General features: G+C 38.2%; 1 long non-coding RNA gene across 1 annotated transcript; it reads right to left on the bottom strand.

The window, feature by feature from the left end:
* Window positions 1–570: 570 nt before the first annotated feature.
* On the bottom strand, window positions 571–10036 carry LOC311007475. The gene is made up of 3 exons (XR_014596421.1): window positions 9900–10036; window positions 7336–7453; window positions 571–6459 (listed from the first exon to the last, which is right to left on the bottom strand). It is a non-coding gene; the product is annotated as an uncharacterized lncRNA (long non-coding RNA).
* Between the last annotated feature and the right edge of the window lie 6535 nt (window positions 10037–16571).

The following is a 16571-nucleotide window of genomic DNA, read 5'->3' as shown; positions in this document are numbered from 1 at the left end:
TTTGTACAGAATACGAGTAGTACAGAAAATAATCACTATTTGCCATTAAAAGGGGAAAGATAATACCGTAAACATATAGAAGACTGTGATAGTTATACACACTTTTAACTAATGCAGTTGCTTTTTCTCAGCCCCATGGTGTCTACAATGATTTAGGCGCCTAAATAAAGGCTTTTTAACTTTTATACCAGGGAACAGTCACCCTGTTCTTTTTCAAACACTCTTCCATGATGTTGTTACAATTAATCTTTGTGCCATAGATGAAACTTTTTCAAAATTACAGCAGTGAATCATGATCAACATCAGTTTCCCCTCATCTTTAGATAAAAATATCATATTACCGGTATATACCACTGTGTAAATAGAGCTCAATATATTATCCCTTTAATTGATCATACTTAATATTTAAATGTTTATTAAAAGACATTAAGCTAAGACACAGAAAAAGGGAGATACTTTGAAATGCTTTATATAAAACAATGAACAACAATTACACATACAATACTCTTCATCAATCAAGATACAAGACACTTTTCTTTTCATGGTACCTTGTGCAGTGTATTCAAATTATTTTGAAATTCAATCATAAAAACATAGAATATACAACTTGCAGAAAAAGAAGAAAAAATCTATTTACATTTTTGTAGTATTAAATCAAGTGATACGATACATTCTCTGACAGAACAGTTTTTTTTTTAAAAATACAGCTAACTCCACTACTCATTCATTCATTGTAAAAAAAAAAATTAAAACTTGCACGTGCGAATCATCAGTTAGATCATAATGATACCACTTCCATTTGACATTTCCTTAATTTTGTCTGTGAACTTAGACAACATCAAAACGGTTGGACACAACTGGCACATTTTCTTGCTCTGTTTTAACTGAAGTACTGTCATTGTCCGGGTGTGTGGTTATCTTTCTATCATTCATGGGATTCTGCAGATTCAACTAGGATTTCATACATCACATTATCAGTGTTTGGACATACAGCTCTAACACCATATACTTCAGGTACTTGTGGTCCAGCCTGACTGTAATACAGGACATCCACTTTTTCTGATTCTGTTTTTATTTTGCTTTCAGATGGTGGACATATGGTTAAGAGATTAGAACCAAGGGATCCCACAGGTTCATTTATGTTCACAGTGACTGGTTCAGGTTTAACAGCAACATGATATGATTTATCTTCATCCTCTTTGACCTGTATGTTTTCTTGGAAAGGACTGTCACAAACTTCACTCACTGGACTCATCGCCTGCTGTTTTATAATCTCAGAGCATATTTGGGGCTTGATGTCCTCCTCATGAAACCAAACTTCCGTATTAGTCTGCACGTCAACAAGACAGGCATTACCGACGTCTGAACAGCATTTCAGTTGCTGAGCAGCTTCTGTTGTCATGTCATTTTCTTCGATTTGCAAGTCTTCTTGGAGAGGACTGTCACAACCATGTCTCCCTGGACTCTCGGTCACCTGCATTATTGTCCCAGGATGTTTTGGGGATGCTGCGCCCTCATTCATCCACAGTCTCTTGTACGTGTTGACATCAAAAAAATTAGAATGCATAACAAGTGAATCAGAGCTCAACTGCTGAACAGTGCTTTTTTCCTGATGAGATTCACCGGTTTTCTTATCTTGTGTCTCTTGTACTGATTCAATGTGTGCCTCGTCTTCAATCACAGATGGCATATTAAAGACCTCATTTACCATATATTCTGTCTTTGTTTGCAGTGCCACTGTTTCCTGCTCTTTATTTTCCTGCACAGAAAATAGTTCTCCACTCACTGGACTCCCTGTCCGCTGTTCTATCGTTTCAGGGTATGTTTGGGACTTGATGTCCTCCTCATGAAAGCAAACTTCCATATTAGTCTGCGCGTCGTCATGATCATGATCATTATCATCAGGATCAAAATCATAACCATCATTATGATCATAATCATCACCATGACCAAAATCATAACCATCATTATGATCATAATCATCACCATGATCAAAATCATAATCATCACCATGATCAAAATCATCATCAAGATCTGAATCATCATCAAGATCTGAATCATCATCAAGATCAGAATCATCATCAAGAAAGGTATGACTGCGATTTGAACGGCGTTTCCGTTTTGGAGCAGCTCTGCCTTTTTCTTTCTTACGTAATTTGGTTGATTCATTTGACGCTTTCTGCTCAAACACAAATGGTAGTTTGAAGACCTTATCTGTTCTGTGATAATTCCTCCGGTAGTTTTTGGCTAGAATTTTCACTTTAGATGCAGCAGCAATAGAAAATTCCCAACGTCTGTAATTCTGTGAGCTTATATCAAAGTTATAGTCAAGGATGTCATACAGAGTGCCTGGATAATAGTGTCTTGGTTTCGTCATCAAAAATGTATAGATCTCCATTGCTACAGCTTTGGTCAATAGCTTTAAATCAAGTTTCTCCTTTTTTTCTGATTTTGAAGTCACATCTAGGTCCAGGCCTATCTTTGAGCAGAGTGGAAACTTGTCTTCACTAGCCAGTTTATGTGTCCTTACTTGGACAGCACGACTATGATCAGTCAACATGGCGGCTTCTTCCTTCTTTGTGAGCAGTGCAAGCTTTCTTTTTTTGATTGTTTCCTTCCTTTCATTTTGCTGCGCGGCAGAGTCGTCTTTCCGTTTTCTCACATCTCTACACCTTTTGTTAGGCCATAGCTGTATAACAAAAATGTCATTGAACCATGTTGGGCCGTTGTGAAGAAGTGCTACTCTCTGCAACACTTCTACAGGATTCACATCTTGTCTCTGAATGTAAATGTTAAAGTTGTGTAGAAGAACATCTTTTGTGAACTGTTTTTTTAGTCCACACAATCTTTTAGCAAAGTGAGCCACTTCCTTTATAACTGCCCGTGTCAATACATGCAGGGCAAGTTTACGTTTTGGTTTGTCTCTGTCCACACACAGGCTTAGACCTAAGTTCTTGCAGAGTGGGTAGCTGTTCATGATATTTTCTTCTTCTGCCTGGAAAGCAGTGGACAGATCCTTTGTAGACTTGTGTGCTGAGCTGTTTCCTTCAGAAAAGACTGTGTCAGTCATGGAATGTGGATGATGACCAAGTTCATTCACAGGATCAGATGGATCCTGAACAAGTTTAGAATTTCTGTCTGGATAACATTTGGGGCAATATTTACCTTTTGCGTAAGTGGATTGATCTATAGAGTTTGTGTCAGGGAGCTCAAAGGGCATTTTCAGGATTCTTGCATTATGACCAATTACTCTGACTTTGTCGATAACACGCTGAGCAAAGACACTGCGACAGACCTCATTGTTCAAATTTAGATGAAAATTGTACTCAAGTATCTCTGTGATGAACTCTTTGTGGGCCAATTCCAGCGCTGCACCAAGAGTGCTGATTTCAAGCATGATCCCATTGGTCAGAAATTTTGATGGATCTAGATTTTGTTTTACTCCAGATGCCACATTGAAATCAATACCTAACTTTTTGCATCTGGAATAAGAATAAAATGGACAATGTTCGACATGAGGAAATGAGAGGATTTGCTGAATTTGAGTTTGCCGCAATGTCCACAGCAATAAATCTGGCACATTGTCTTGTTCAATGTGAGTTGAAGGCCCTACAGTTTGGGTTTTGGTTGGAGCCTGGGAAAAGTCAGTACTACATGTATCTAAATTTGAGTTGTTCTGGCAGTCTTTCTTTATCGTCGGCAGATCTTCAACTGTGTGCTTTATCTCCTCGGAGCCCGTCAGATTTTTGTGATTGTGTTCATCTAAATTTTGGTTTTTCAGACAACCCATTGCTATGGCTGAGAAATCTGTTGGTATGTACTTTTTCCTGGAGACTGACATAAAAGCTCCTAGACATTTTTGATCCATTATAACAGGAATTTGTGCGAGAATAGTTCTGGCAAGGTCAGAATCTCCATTTGGTTGATCAAGATCAAAGTTGTGTCTGAGGATATCCAGACAAATCTGATCAAATGTTCCACACAACTTTTCTGCAAAGTTTGTCACTTCAGTCATGGCTCCATTGGTCAATTTATTGATGTCAAGTTTGTTCATTTCTTGACTGGAGATTACATTGCGCTTCAGACCAATGTCCTTGCAGAAGGGATAGAGGTCCACTCTGTGTTCTTTAGTTTCATCATGTGGATCAGAAGAACATGTGGGAACAACATCACACTCTGTTGCACTAGACATACAGCTGAATTCAGGGTTGACACTGCTCATGCTTTGATTGGCCATGTTGACTGATGACACAAAATCAGGAAGTTCAAAAGCCTCTTTTTTGAGCCACCTCACTCTGTTCATGAGTTCAGATGCAAAACTTTTCTTCTGGTCTTCACTCCAGTGGTCTAAGTCAAAGTTGTACTCCAGAATCTCCATGATGAACTCTTCCTGGGATGAATTTATTGCCAAAGCAAATTTAGAAATTTCAAGCAGAACAGAAGTAGTCAAAGAGTCAACACTGAAGTTTTGCTTTGGGCCGAATCCAACATTATATTCTAGGCCTAATGTTTTTGATTTGTTCAATGTGCAATACTCCTTGTCTAGTGAGAAAAAGATTTGTTGTACACGGTTTGTACGTAACTTCCACATGTTGTTCTCTGTTTCCATTTCTTCTTCCTCCATGTCATATTTGTATGAAACATTTTCCTGAATCTCCGTCCTCTCTTCAGTTCCAAACAGCTCTCTTTCATTGGACTGAGTTACAAATGATGGGTCCACATTGAACTTTACAGTTGGTAAAGTGAACGAACCATCAGTGGTGGGGAGGAAAGACTGATTACCTAAACAACTTGGTTCTGACTCACTGTGGGTGTCAGTACTTGTTGGATTTTCTATGTCTAGGCCCAGAACTATCCCTTTGGAAATGTGATAGTAGTCTCCACTACTCCGCTTACATTTCTTTGCTTTTACAGCTCCTGTATATTCTTTCAACATTGTAGCTTCTTCCTCCTTTGTTAACAGTGCCAACTTTCTTTTTTTGGTCATTTCCTTCCTATAATTTTTCTGAATGGAAGTGTTCTCTTTCCATTTTGTCACATCTTTATGACTTTTGTGAGGATGTGGCTCAATAACAAAAATGTCATCGAAACATGTTGGGCCTTTGATTAGAGGTGCCACTTTGTACAAATCTTGGCACTGAATGTCAATGTTAAAGTTGTGTTCAAGAACATCCTTCATGAGCTGATATTTTGTTCCACACAATTGTGTGGCAAAGTGAGCCACTTCCTTCATAACCCCCCGTGTCAATACATGCGGATCAAGTTTACTTTTTGGTTTGTCTTTGTTCACACACAGGCTTAGACCTATTTTCTTGCAGAATGGGTACTTGTTCATTATCCTTTCTTCTGCTGCCTGAAAAGCAGTGGACAGATCCTTTGTAGACTTCTGTGTTGAGCAGTTTGCAGGGTCAGATACATTGTGAAAAAGAGTAGAATTTCTGTCTTGACATTTGGGGCAATATTTACCTTTTAGATAAGTAGATTGATCTATAGAGCTTGTGTCAGGGAGCTCAAAAGGCATTTTCAGGAGTCTGTCCTTTTTTGTTAAACATGATCTGATTTTGTCCAAAACACGGTGAGCAAAGACACTGCGACAGACCTCATTGTTGAAATTCAGATGAAAATTGTACTCAAGTATCTCTGTGATGAACTCTTTTTGCGCTGAATGCAGTGCTGCGGTAAGAGTGTTGATTTCAAGCATGATCCCATTGGTCAGAAATTTGGATGGATCCAAATTTTGTTTTATCCCAGATCCTACATTGAAATCAATGTCTAATGTCTTGCATCTGGAATAAGAATAAAGTGGACAATGTTCAACATGAGGAACTGTGAGGATTTGCTGGATTTGAGTTTGCCGCAATGTCTGTAGCAATAAATCTAGCTCCTTGTCTTGTTCAATGTCAGTGGAACTCCTAATATTTTGTGTTTTGATTGGAGCCTGGGAAAAGCCAGTACTACATGTAGGGTTAGAGTATAAGTCATCTCTGTTGTCATCATTTTCTGAATCTGTGGCTTCATCAGAGTCTAAAGGACACGTGTAGTTGAAATCATTCTCCGCTGTATTGGAATGATGACATTCCAATACAGCATTGATGAGTGCATTTATCTCTTCCTGTTCAGTATCTTCTGGTCCGTGTCGTTCAGTGTCACATTCTCTTGTTGTTGAAAGAGATATTTTTTCCTGTTTAAGTTTTAGATCCAATGAATTTCTTTTGCTCAGTCGGAAATCAAACAGACGGACTTCCACTCTGGGCAGAACTAATCCTTTCTCAAAGGTATTTTTCTGAAAGGAAAATTGCTCACTTTTAAACTCAGAACTGATTTTGGTACCAGTGGTGAGAAGTTGCTTGTCCTCTTCTTGCAGCTGTGGTGTTTGGAACGAAACTTCATTTTCTTCCTGTTGACTGTCCTCGTTGTCCATCTTCAGTGGTCTTCTTGATCTGCTGGTCTTTTGGACTACTAAAAAACAGCAACAACAAAAAAAAACATATGTAATTAATCATTATATCATTATGATTAATAAGATAATCATTATTATCTTATTCATAACTATTGTGTATGCCCAAGATGGGACATGACGGATGTCTACACCACTTGCAAAGTTTGAGCTATATAAAATGTTACAACAAAATTGATGGGAGAATGTGTGCACCCATATGTGTTTATTGTGAAAAGGTATAAAAAGCTCACGCTTAGAATTTCAAGAACTGAAACTGAATCATAAAAATAAAAATTGTGAAAAAATTGGAAAATAATGGGCCATCAGACTCATTAACCAACACTAACACTGAAATAGACAGCACTGCAAATTTCGTTGCATTTTAAAAGTTGATTTAGCCTGTTTAATAGACTTTACGATTATGAATCAATATCTTTAATGGGATAGTTCAACATTTTGGCAAATTCGTCTAAAGCCATAATCCCTATAGTCATAGGGGTGGGTTCATTACTTTTAATTATTGGTGCATGCTGTTTTGAGATCCGCGGGGCAGAGACGCAAGCTGCTCAATGAATACAATGGAGGTGAACAGTACAGGTCTCCTGTCCCTCAAAACTCATCAAATACACAACCCAACAACTACAAACAGCTCTTGTGGAGAAGTTGTGACCTGCACATTCGCCACGCTATGAAATAATCGCGTATAATTATGTAACATTACGACACATGAAGCAAATACTCGAACGCTGGAGCTATGACATAAATGGAGACGGACCGGACACGCACCAAAGTATACGTGGCTGAAAGTCGGAAAGGAGCAGAGACAGATCCAGTGGAAACTGGGAGTAAGATTTGGAGTGGATTGGTAAATATACTGTGTTCAATTTGCAACTCACCTTGGAAAACATGATCAGCTCAGGTGTGACTTGCTCCAACATCTCTGGGCCACATTTCGTACTGGCGTCCTAGATATCCATCCAATCGGTGATGGGATTGTGCTGGTTCAACGAAGCCCTGAATGAAACACAATTTTGATATTTTACAAAAAAACAAAGCAAACAGACAGTATACACATACACATAGTGCTCTCAATACGAAAAATAATATTCACAATTTTCTGTATTGTTGTTGGAATGTATATGACTGGAGGTGGATGCATAAACATTTGTTACAAATCCAAATGATAGTATTATTAAGACAGAAAAATTGCTAATCATACAACACTCAATATAACTCAACTTGGCTAATGGGGAGTGAAGTGTTCACTTTTCGTAATGGGCTCTATGCACAACTCCACCACTTCCTGAATTTAAGGCAGGTCCTTAATTTCCTGTCTTACATTATTGGACACACTGATTAATCCAGGTGTGTCTGAGTAGTCACAATGGTCAGGCACACCTGGATTAATCAAGTTGTCCAATAATGTAAGACAGGAAATTAAGGACCTGCCTTAAATTCAGGAAGTGGTGGAGCTGTGCATAGAGCCCATTCCTCAAAATTCCTCCCTCACATGATTTCACTGACCTCATGACGTCTTCGTTGACGTCACCGAAAAGATGTAAGAAAGTTGGAATACTATTTTTCATTCTCATGTCTCGCTCACTCCTGCACATTCACATTTAATTATGAAAAGTTTGGCATGATGTTCCAGTGGATTGTTAATTGTCAGACAAACCTCTAAAATCATGGTGTGACAGGAAAAAATAAACATGGACAAGCCATTCTTGTTATGGTATAACTACTTTTCAAGTGAATAATTCAAATATGGCCACTAAAAGCTGTATATATTTGGACATAATTACAACATTCAATACGTAATATTGATAGATCTTGTTTTGATTGTGAATGCAATGGGCCTTTCCTGAATTTCACAGTTACTATCCCACTCACTAGCACAATCAATTGTTTTGTCAGTGGAGAAAATCATTGTTATTGTTTGCCACTAAAAGACAAAATTTCAGTCAATCATTGTAGTCACAGACTTTTAACTACTGGGCTCTCAGCACAATGGTATACCTAATCTGGCTTTGCTTTGCTGACTTTGTTATTGAATTTAAATTGTCCAAGACCTAATCTGATCTCTTTTTGTCAAATAAATATTCAGTTTACTATACGTGTGGACATCTTTGCCCAACCACAAGTAACACTTTTGTGCATATTAATGCTGCTTATCTTCTGCATTCTGGGTAGAGGTAGGCTACTCTTCCATGATAATCGGTGTGCTATAAAAACTTGTTTTCAAAATGATTGAAATTGATCATGATCAACATCACAGTTTCCACTCTTATCTTTCTATCTAAATATCGTGTTATGTCTCACTGCTCGTTTAACCTACATCCCCGGAGAACATTCTAATACTTTTGTAATGAGATCACTAAAGTGTGTTAGGAGTTAGTCTAGGGAGTAAAGTATTCTCTAATAAATGTATTAGAAATATTTTAACTGAACAGTATTACCCTTGTCAACTAAAAAGAAAATATATTTTGAAAGATTACAATGTTGTGGAAGCAAGAACGATTAGAAAGCGATATTTGTCTTATCCTGTCCCTCAGAAAACAAAAGAGATCACATTTAAAATACTGAATGACATTTATCCATCACACCACTTCCTACATATTAGATTCAATTTGGATAATAATATGTGTGGTTTTCGTGAGAATGAAATCGAAACAGTAGAACATATTTTCTTTGAATGCGAGTATGTTGTACAATTTTGGACTTCATTTCAAAACTGGTTGTTATCTAAACACATTATTTTGCCCCCATTAAATTGGATGTCGATCAAGGTTGGACAACAGAACTTGGACTTTTTGGTGAACATTTTAATTTCCCTTGGGAAACATTTCATCAACAGATGCAAATACCTCAAAGTGAAACCCCACTTCAATGGATGGATAAACGAACTCAGAATGTATAAAAAATCTTTGCATTACATGAAAAGCAAAAATGCCCTAAAGTTATTTTCTTTGCTGGACTTATTTACTATTGTGGACTGAGACCCTCACGTTCTCTTTTCTTTTTCTTTTTGTTCTTGATAGCTGACTCAGCACTGTGAATTTATCAATGTGCCTTTAATGTTTGTATTTTGAAGTTACTTCAATTAAAAAATAAAATAAAAAACATCCCCGGAGTCCCAATCCTATCAAAACGTGTTCTCTCGAGCGCAGACATGAGAGCCAGGGAGCCAGCTGCGTTATGAGCTCTTTATGCGCTGTAACAATGGTGTTACGGACAGCTTACTTCTTTAATGAAAATAAATCACGGAAACATGCCACTTGATCACTTAATCAAGACCAGCAGTTGTATAAATCGTAGAGTCAGGGCCAGCCCATGATCTTTCTCCACCCATCGCTGTGTCGCTGCTTGTCGACTCACGCTACTATGAGAGAGGTTCATTCTCCGCCATGATAGAGAAAACAGAAAAGAAAAAAGGAGGCAGACGGAGGTAACTTAGACTTACCAAACAATGCACAGTTGTTTGGTTTTCCTTTTTGGCACCACGCGTGGTTTCAAAACAAAGTCCTGAGATCAACCAACGACGGAAACCTCTGAACTATAAACACGGGAGTTTAAACAGGAAGCACACACGACGGCAGATCTTCTTCTTCTTTTTGTTTTCCGGAAGTTGGCATCCAGCACTCGGTGCAATAGCCCCCCCTTCTGTTCTCAGACCACAACACACAATAACCCTAGTATAGCTACAACCTACCTTATAAAAAAAAGCCCTTAACTTGAGAACTTCACTACTGCCCTGAGTTGTGCTCTCACACATTTTCCATTAGGCTACTCCCTTTAAATTAAATTATTGGACGCCCTAACTCCCTCAGACTACTCCTCATCACCTCTCTCTGTGCGCCATATGCCCTACACCTCAACCTTAAATCTCATTTTCACCACTTCCTCTCTCCTGTGCCCCATGTTGTATGTGAAATAATAAATAAAATGCCTCCCTTTGCCCTCTCTCTCCCACCTCTGGCCACTGGTTTTCCTCCAGATGACACGCTTACTGTAAGTTAACATCAGCCTTACTGATACTCTCTTCTATTTCTATTCTTCCTTTCCTTAACGCCCTCTTTGCTAACTCATCTGTCCTCTCTTTCTTCCTCACCCCTGCATGTGCTGGTAGTGGTACCCACATCAATTTAACTTGACCTCCCCTATTCACTATTCTTGTAAATGACTAAAGGACTCCATATAACATGTCTTGATGGCGATGAAATGATTTCAAGAACTGACAAAGAATCTGTAGGGAAAATAACTTTCACTATTTGCCATTCAAAGGAAAAAGACAATGAAGAGAGAGAACTGTGATCATTGTAGTCATACAGACTGTTAACTACTGTAGTAGGCTACTATAGCCTGTTACCTGATATTGATTTACTTTTGTTATTGAACATATTGTCCCGGACCTAACACCTATCATTTTTGGAGCTAAATATCATATTATATACCATTGTGTAAACAAAGCTCAAGATATTAACCCCCTTAATGATACTGAAAATATAAATGTTTATTCAATGAAGCTGAAGTCACAGAAAAAAGTTGATAAATTGAAATGCTGTATGTAGTATAAAAAAAATACAATAGTAGTACAAATATTTTTGAAACTAAATCAGAAAAATATAAAATATGCAACACAGAAAAAAAACGTCTTAACCAGTAAAAAGTTCAAATATATATATAGCTACACTACAGACCACTATATCATTGTAATATTTTTTCCTGTTTAATTCTTTTTGGCCAGTAGATGGCCTAGTAGAGCAACTGAAGCCCCAAGAAGCTTTGCCCTTGATGAACCAATTTGATGGAAAGCTTCGAATGCTTCATGAGGCTTCATCTGGCCATCACTACCCTTGTTGGCACCACGCGTGGTTTCAAAGTCCTATTATATTATATCGTCAACCCACGCCTGAAACCTCTGCACTACAACCCAGAGTTCTAACAGGAAGCATACACAGCAGATTGCGGGGACTTCCTATACTAACTACATAACGTTTGTCACCTCAGTGTTACATGAATCGCTCTGCTCAGTGTTATTTAAAAAAGAAAAGAAAAAATAAGTATGGATACACTGTTTATGCTCTTTTGATTATACCTTTACCTATGGCGATCAAAAGATTAGTATCACTTGATTTGGAGGCATCAGTGTTTACCTTATAATTCAGAATAATTATCATCTATGTCTGTGAACTATGAAGGATCTTGAGGTCCCCTATTCTTTCTGTCACCGCAATTTAATGATACAATAACTGATAACCTAACTGAAGTGATGGAAATTAATTTACAGGTACTCAAAAAGTCATTTGGCAATGACACAGTTGAAGACAGGAACAAAATTAGATCTCCAAATGACGTGGGTACTTTATTCACGTTTTACTCTGAAGAGTTTGGCAGATGGCGTTCCTGTGGTCGTGTTGATTATCAGGCAAACCTCAGAAATCATGGCGTGATGGTGGACATTTATTTTGATTGGGAATACAATGGGCCTTATATGAATTCCACCATTACCCCCCTGTTCATTAGTATAATCAATCATTCTGTCAATGGAGAAAATAACTTTCACTATTTGCCATTCAAAGGCAAAAGACAATGAAGAGAGAGACTGATCACTGTAGTAATACAGACTTTAAACTTCTGCAGTTGCTTTTTCTCAGCACCATGGTCTGTACCTGATCTTGCTTTATGTTATTATTGAACATATTGTCCCAGACCTAAAATAAATGTTCAGTTAGAAATATATGTTGACACCCCCTGTCCAACCATAAGCAACACTGTTCATATCTTACCAGCAACTCCTGCATGGCAAATTTTAATGTTGCTGCTTAGCTGGGCCAATTACTAAAACATGTTTAGTGCTTAATGAGCTAGCCGCCTACATAAAGTCTTTTAAACAAATACCAGAGAAAAGTTGCCTTGGTCCCTGTTCTTTTTCAAACACTCTTCCATGATGTTTTAAAAGGTCCGTGTTAACGCACCTTTAGAGTTAGTCTTTGTGCTAAAGATGAAACTGATTTCAAAATTACAGCAATGGATCATTATCAACATTAGTTTCCCCTCATCTTTTGAGCTAAATATCACATTTCTACCTTTGTATTTGAGCTCAGAGCTTGAATTAATGATACTGAAAATGTAAATGTTTATTCAAGGTAATAAAGCTTAGGACACAGAAAAAGGTTGATACAATGAAATGCTTTATGTATTAAAAGAATACAATAGTAGTCAAGAAACAAGACACTTTCATTTTCATAGTACCTTATGCAGTGTATTAAAAATATTGTTTAAACTATATCAGAAAAATATAAAATATACAACACAGAACTTTTTCATTTTTGTAGTATTGAATTGTGATACGATACATTCTCTGACAGAACAGTTGTCAGAAAAATACAGCTAACACCACTATTGTATTGTATTGTAAAAAAAAATAAAAAAAATAAAAAAATCTCACGTGTAAATCATTAGTTAGATCATAATGATATCATCTCCATTTGATGTTTACTTTTTGTTTTTCAACACAGACAACATCATAATGGTTGGACACAACTGGCACATTTTCTCACTCCATTTTAACGTAAGTACTGTCATTGTCTTGTTGTGTCGTTATAATGCAGAATGCCTGGGATCCTACAGATTCACCTGGGATTTCCACACTGCTCTCAGTGTTTGGACATACAGCTAGAACACCATCTCCTTCAGATACTTATGGTCCGGCCAGATACTGGGCCTCCTCTGTTTCTGATTCTGTTTTTATGTTGCTTTCAGATGGTGGACACATGGCTAACAAATTATAACCAAGGGATCCCACAGGTTCACTTATTTCCACAGAGACTGGTTCAGGTTTAACAGCAACATGATATGATTCATCTTCATCCTCTTTGATCTGTACATCTTGGAGAGGACCATCACAAACTCCACTCATCATCACTGGACTCTCTGTCTGCTGTTTTATTGTCTCAGGGTATATTTGGGGCTTGATGTCCTCCTCATGAAACCAAACTTCCGTATTAGTCTGCACATCAACAAGACAGGCATTACTGACATCTGAACAGCATTTCAGTTGCTGAGCAGTCATCTCTGCTTCTAGTGATGTGACTGGTTCTGGTTTAACAACACTGTAATGTGAATCATCTTCCTCTTTGATCTGTATGACTTCTTGGAGAGGACCGTCACAAACACGTCTCCCTGGACTCTCGGTCACTTGCATTATTGTCCCAGGATGGTTCATCCACAGTCTCATCCACGTGTTGACATCAAGAACATCGTCATGGCAGACAGGTGAACGGGATCTCAACTGCTGAACAACAGTTTTTTTCTGATGAGATTTACCAGTTTTCTTATTTTGTCTCTCTTGCACTGAGTCGTATGCCTTGTCTTCAACTTCCATATTAGTCTGAACATCAACAAAACAGGCATGGCTGGCATCTGACCGGTGTTTCAGCTCCTGAGCAGCTTTGCCCTCTTTATTTTTTGTCTTTTCTGCTTCTTCCACACATACTTTGGAATTTTTCTGATTTTTTCTCGCTTTCTGTTCAAACACAAATGGTAGTTTGAAGACCTCATTTGCTATGTGCAAATTCTTCTGGTAGGTTTTGGCTATGACTTTGACTTCAGATGCAGCAGCAATAGAAAATTCCCAACGTCTGTAATTCTGTGAGCTTATATCAAAGTTATAGTCAAGGATGTCATACAGACTGCCTGGGTAATAGTGTCTTGGTTTCTTTATCAAAAATTTATCTATCTCCATCACTACAGCTGTGGTCAATAGCTTTAAATCAAGTTTCTCCTTTTTTTCTGATTTTGATGTCACGTCAAGGTCCAGACCTATCTTTGAGCAGAGTGGAAACATTCCTGCACTGACCAGCTGACATGTCCTTACTTTGACAGCACGACCAAGATCAGTCAACATGGCGGCTTCTTTCTTCTTTGTTAGCAGTGCCAGCTTTCTTTTTTCGAGTGTTTCCTTCCTTTCATATTTCTGCACGGCAGAGTCATCTTTCCTCCTTTCATTTCCAGGAACTCTCTTAGAACATGTCTGAATAAGAACAATGTCATTGAACCATGTTGGGCTGTTGTGAAGAAGTGCCATATTCCGCAACAGTTCTACAGGATTCAAATCTCGACTCTGAATGTAAATGTTAAAGTTGTGTTCAAGAACATCCCCCATGAGCTGATGTTTTTCTCCACACAATTTTTTGGCAAAGTGAAACACTTCCCTCATAACCCCCCGTGTCAATACATGCAGGTCAAGTTTACTTTTTGGTTTGTCTTTGAGTGCACACAGGCTTAAACCTATTTTCTTGCAGCATGGGTAACTGTTCATTATCTTTTCTTCTTCTGCCTGGAAAGCAGTGGACAGATCCTTTGTAGACTTGTGTGCTGAGCTGTTTCCTTCAGCAAAGACTGTGTCAGTCATGGAATGTGGTTGATGATGTAGTTCATTCACAGGATCAGATGGATCCTGAACAAGTTTAGATTTTCTGTCTTGATAACATTTGGGGCAATATGTACCTTTTGGATGAGTAGATTGATCCATAGATCTTGTGTCAGGGAGTTCAAAAGGCATGTTCAGGTAACTTTTTATTTTGGGGCTTCGAGCAACTACTTTGGCTCTGTCAAACATATGGTGAGCAAAGACACTGCGGCAGACCTCGTTTTTCAAATCTAGATGGAAATTGTACTCGAGTATTTCCATGAGGAACTCCCTGTGGGATGATTTACCGGTAAGTGCCTCAGCAAGAGTGTTGATTTCAAGCATGATCCCATTGCTCAGAAATTTGGATGAATCAAAATTTTGTTTTACTCCAGATGCCACATTGAAATCAATACCTAACTTCTTGCTTCTGGAATAAGAATAAAATGGACAATGTTCAACATGAGGAACTGAGAGGATTTGCTGAATCTGAGTTTCCCGCAATGTCCATAGCAATACATTTGGCTCATTGTCTTGTTCAATGTCTGTGGAACACCCTACATTTGGTGAAGTGACTGGAGCCTGGGAAAAGTCAGTACTACATGGATCTATATTTGAGTTGTTCTGACAGTCTTTCTTCATCGCCAGCAGATCTTTAGTAGTGTGCTTTATTTCCTTGGAGCCTGTTAATTGATTTTGTGCGTCTAAATCTGGATTTTTCCAACAACTCATTGCCACGGCTAAGACATCTACCATTACCTTTCTTTTTAGAAAAGCTGCTAGACGGGTGTGTTCCAGTAAAACAGGAATTTGTGCGAGAATAGTTCTGGCAAGGTCAAAATCTCCGTTTGGTTGATCAAGATCAAAGTTGTGTCTGAGGATATCCAGACAAATCTGATCAAATGTTCCACACAACTTTTCTGCAAAGTTTGTCACTTCAGTCATGGCTCCATTGGTCAATTTGTTGATGTCAAGTTTTTTCATTTCTTGACTGGAGATTACATTGAGCTTGAGACCAATGTCCTTGCAGAAGGGAAAGAGGTCCACTCTGTGTTCTTTAGTTTCATCATGTGGATCAGAAGAACATGTGGGAATAACATCACACTCTGTTGCACTAGACGTACAGCTGAATTCAGGGTTGACACTGCTCATGCTTTGATTGGCCATGTTGACTGATGACACAAAATCAGGAAGTTCAAAAGCCTCTTTTGAAAGCTTGACTGCATCTTCACAATTTTTGAGCTTTCTCACTCTGTTCATGAGCTCAGATGCAAAACTTTTTCTCTGGTCTTTACTGCAATGGCCAAAGTCATAGTTGTACTCCAAAATCTCCATGATGAAATCTTCCTGAGATGAATTCATTGCCAAGGCAAATGTTGCAATTTCATACAGTGTTGACTTATTCAACAAGTCAGCACTCAAGTTTTGCTTTGGGTCAAATCCAATATTATATTCTAGGCCTAATCTTCTTGATCTTCTGTATGTGCAGTACTCGTCAAGTGAGAAAAGGATTTGTTGTACACGGTTTGTACGTAACTTCCACATGTTGTTCTCTGTTTCCATTTCTTCTTCCTCCATGTCATATTTGTATGAAACATTTTCCTGAATCTCCGTCCTCTCTTCAGTTCCAAACAGCTCTCTTTCATTGGACTGAGTTACAAATGATGGGTCCACATTGAACTTTACAGTTGGTAAAGTGAACGAACCATCAGTGGTGGGGAG

This window comes from Trachurus trachurus, assembly GCF_905171665.1.
Source record: "Trachurus trachurus genome assembly, chromosome: 24".
Classification (NCBI taxonomy): Eukaryota; Metazoa; Chordata; class Actinopteri; order Carangiformes; family Carangidae; genus Trachurus; species Trachurus trachurus.
The sequence above is the reverse complement of the archived record's forward strand: the minus strand, read 5'-3'. Positions and strand labels throughout refer to the sequence as shown.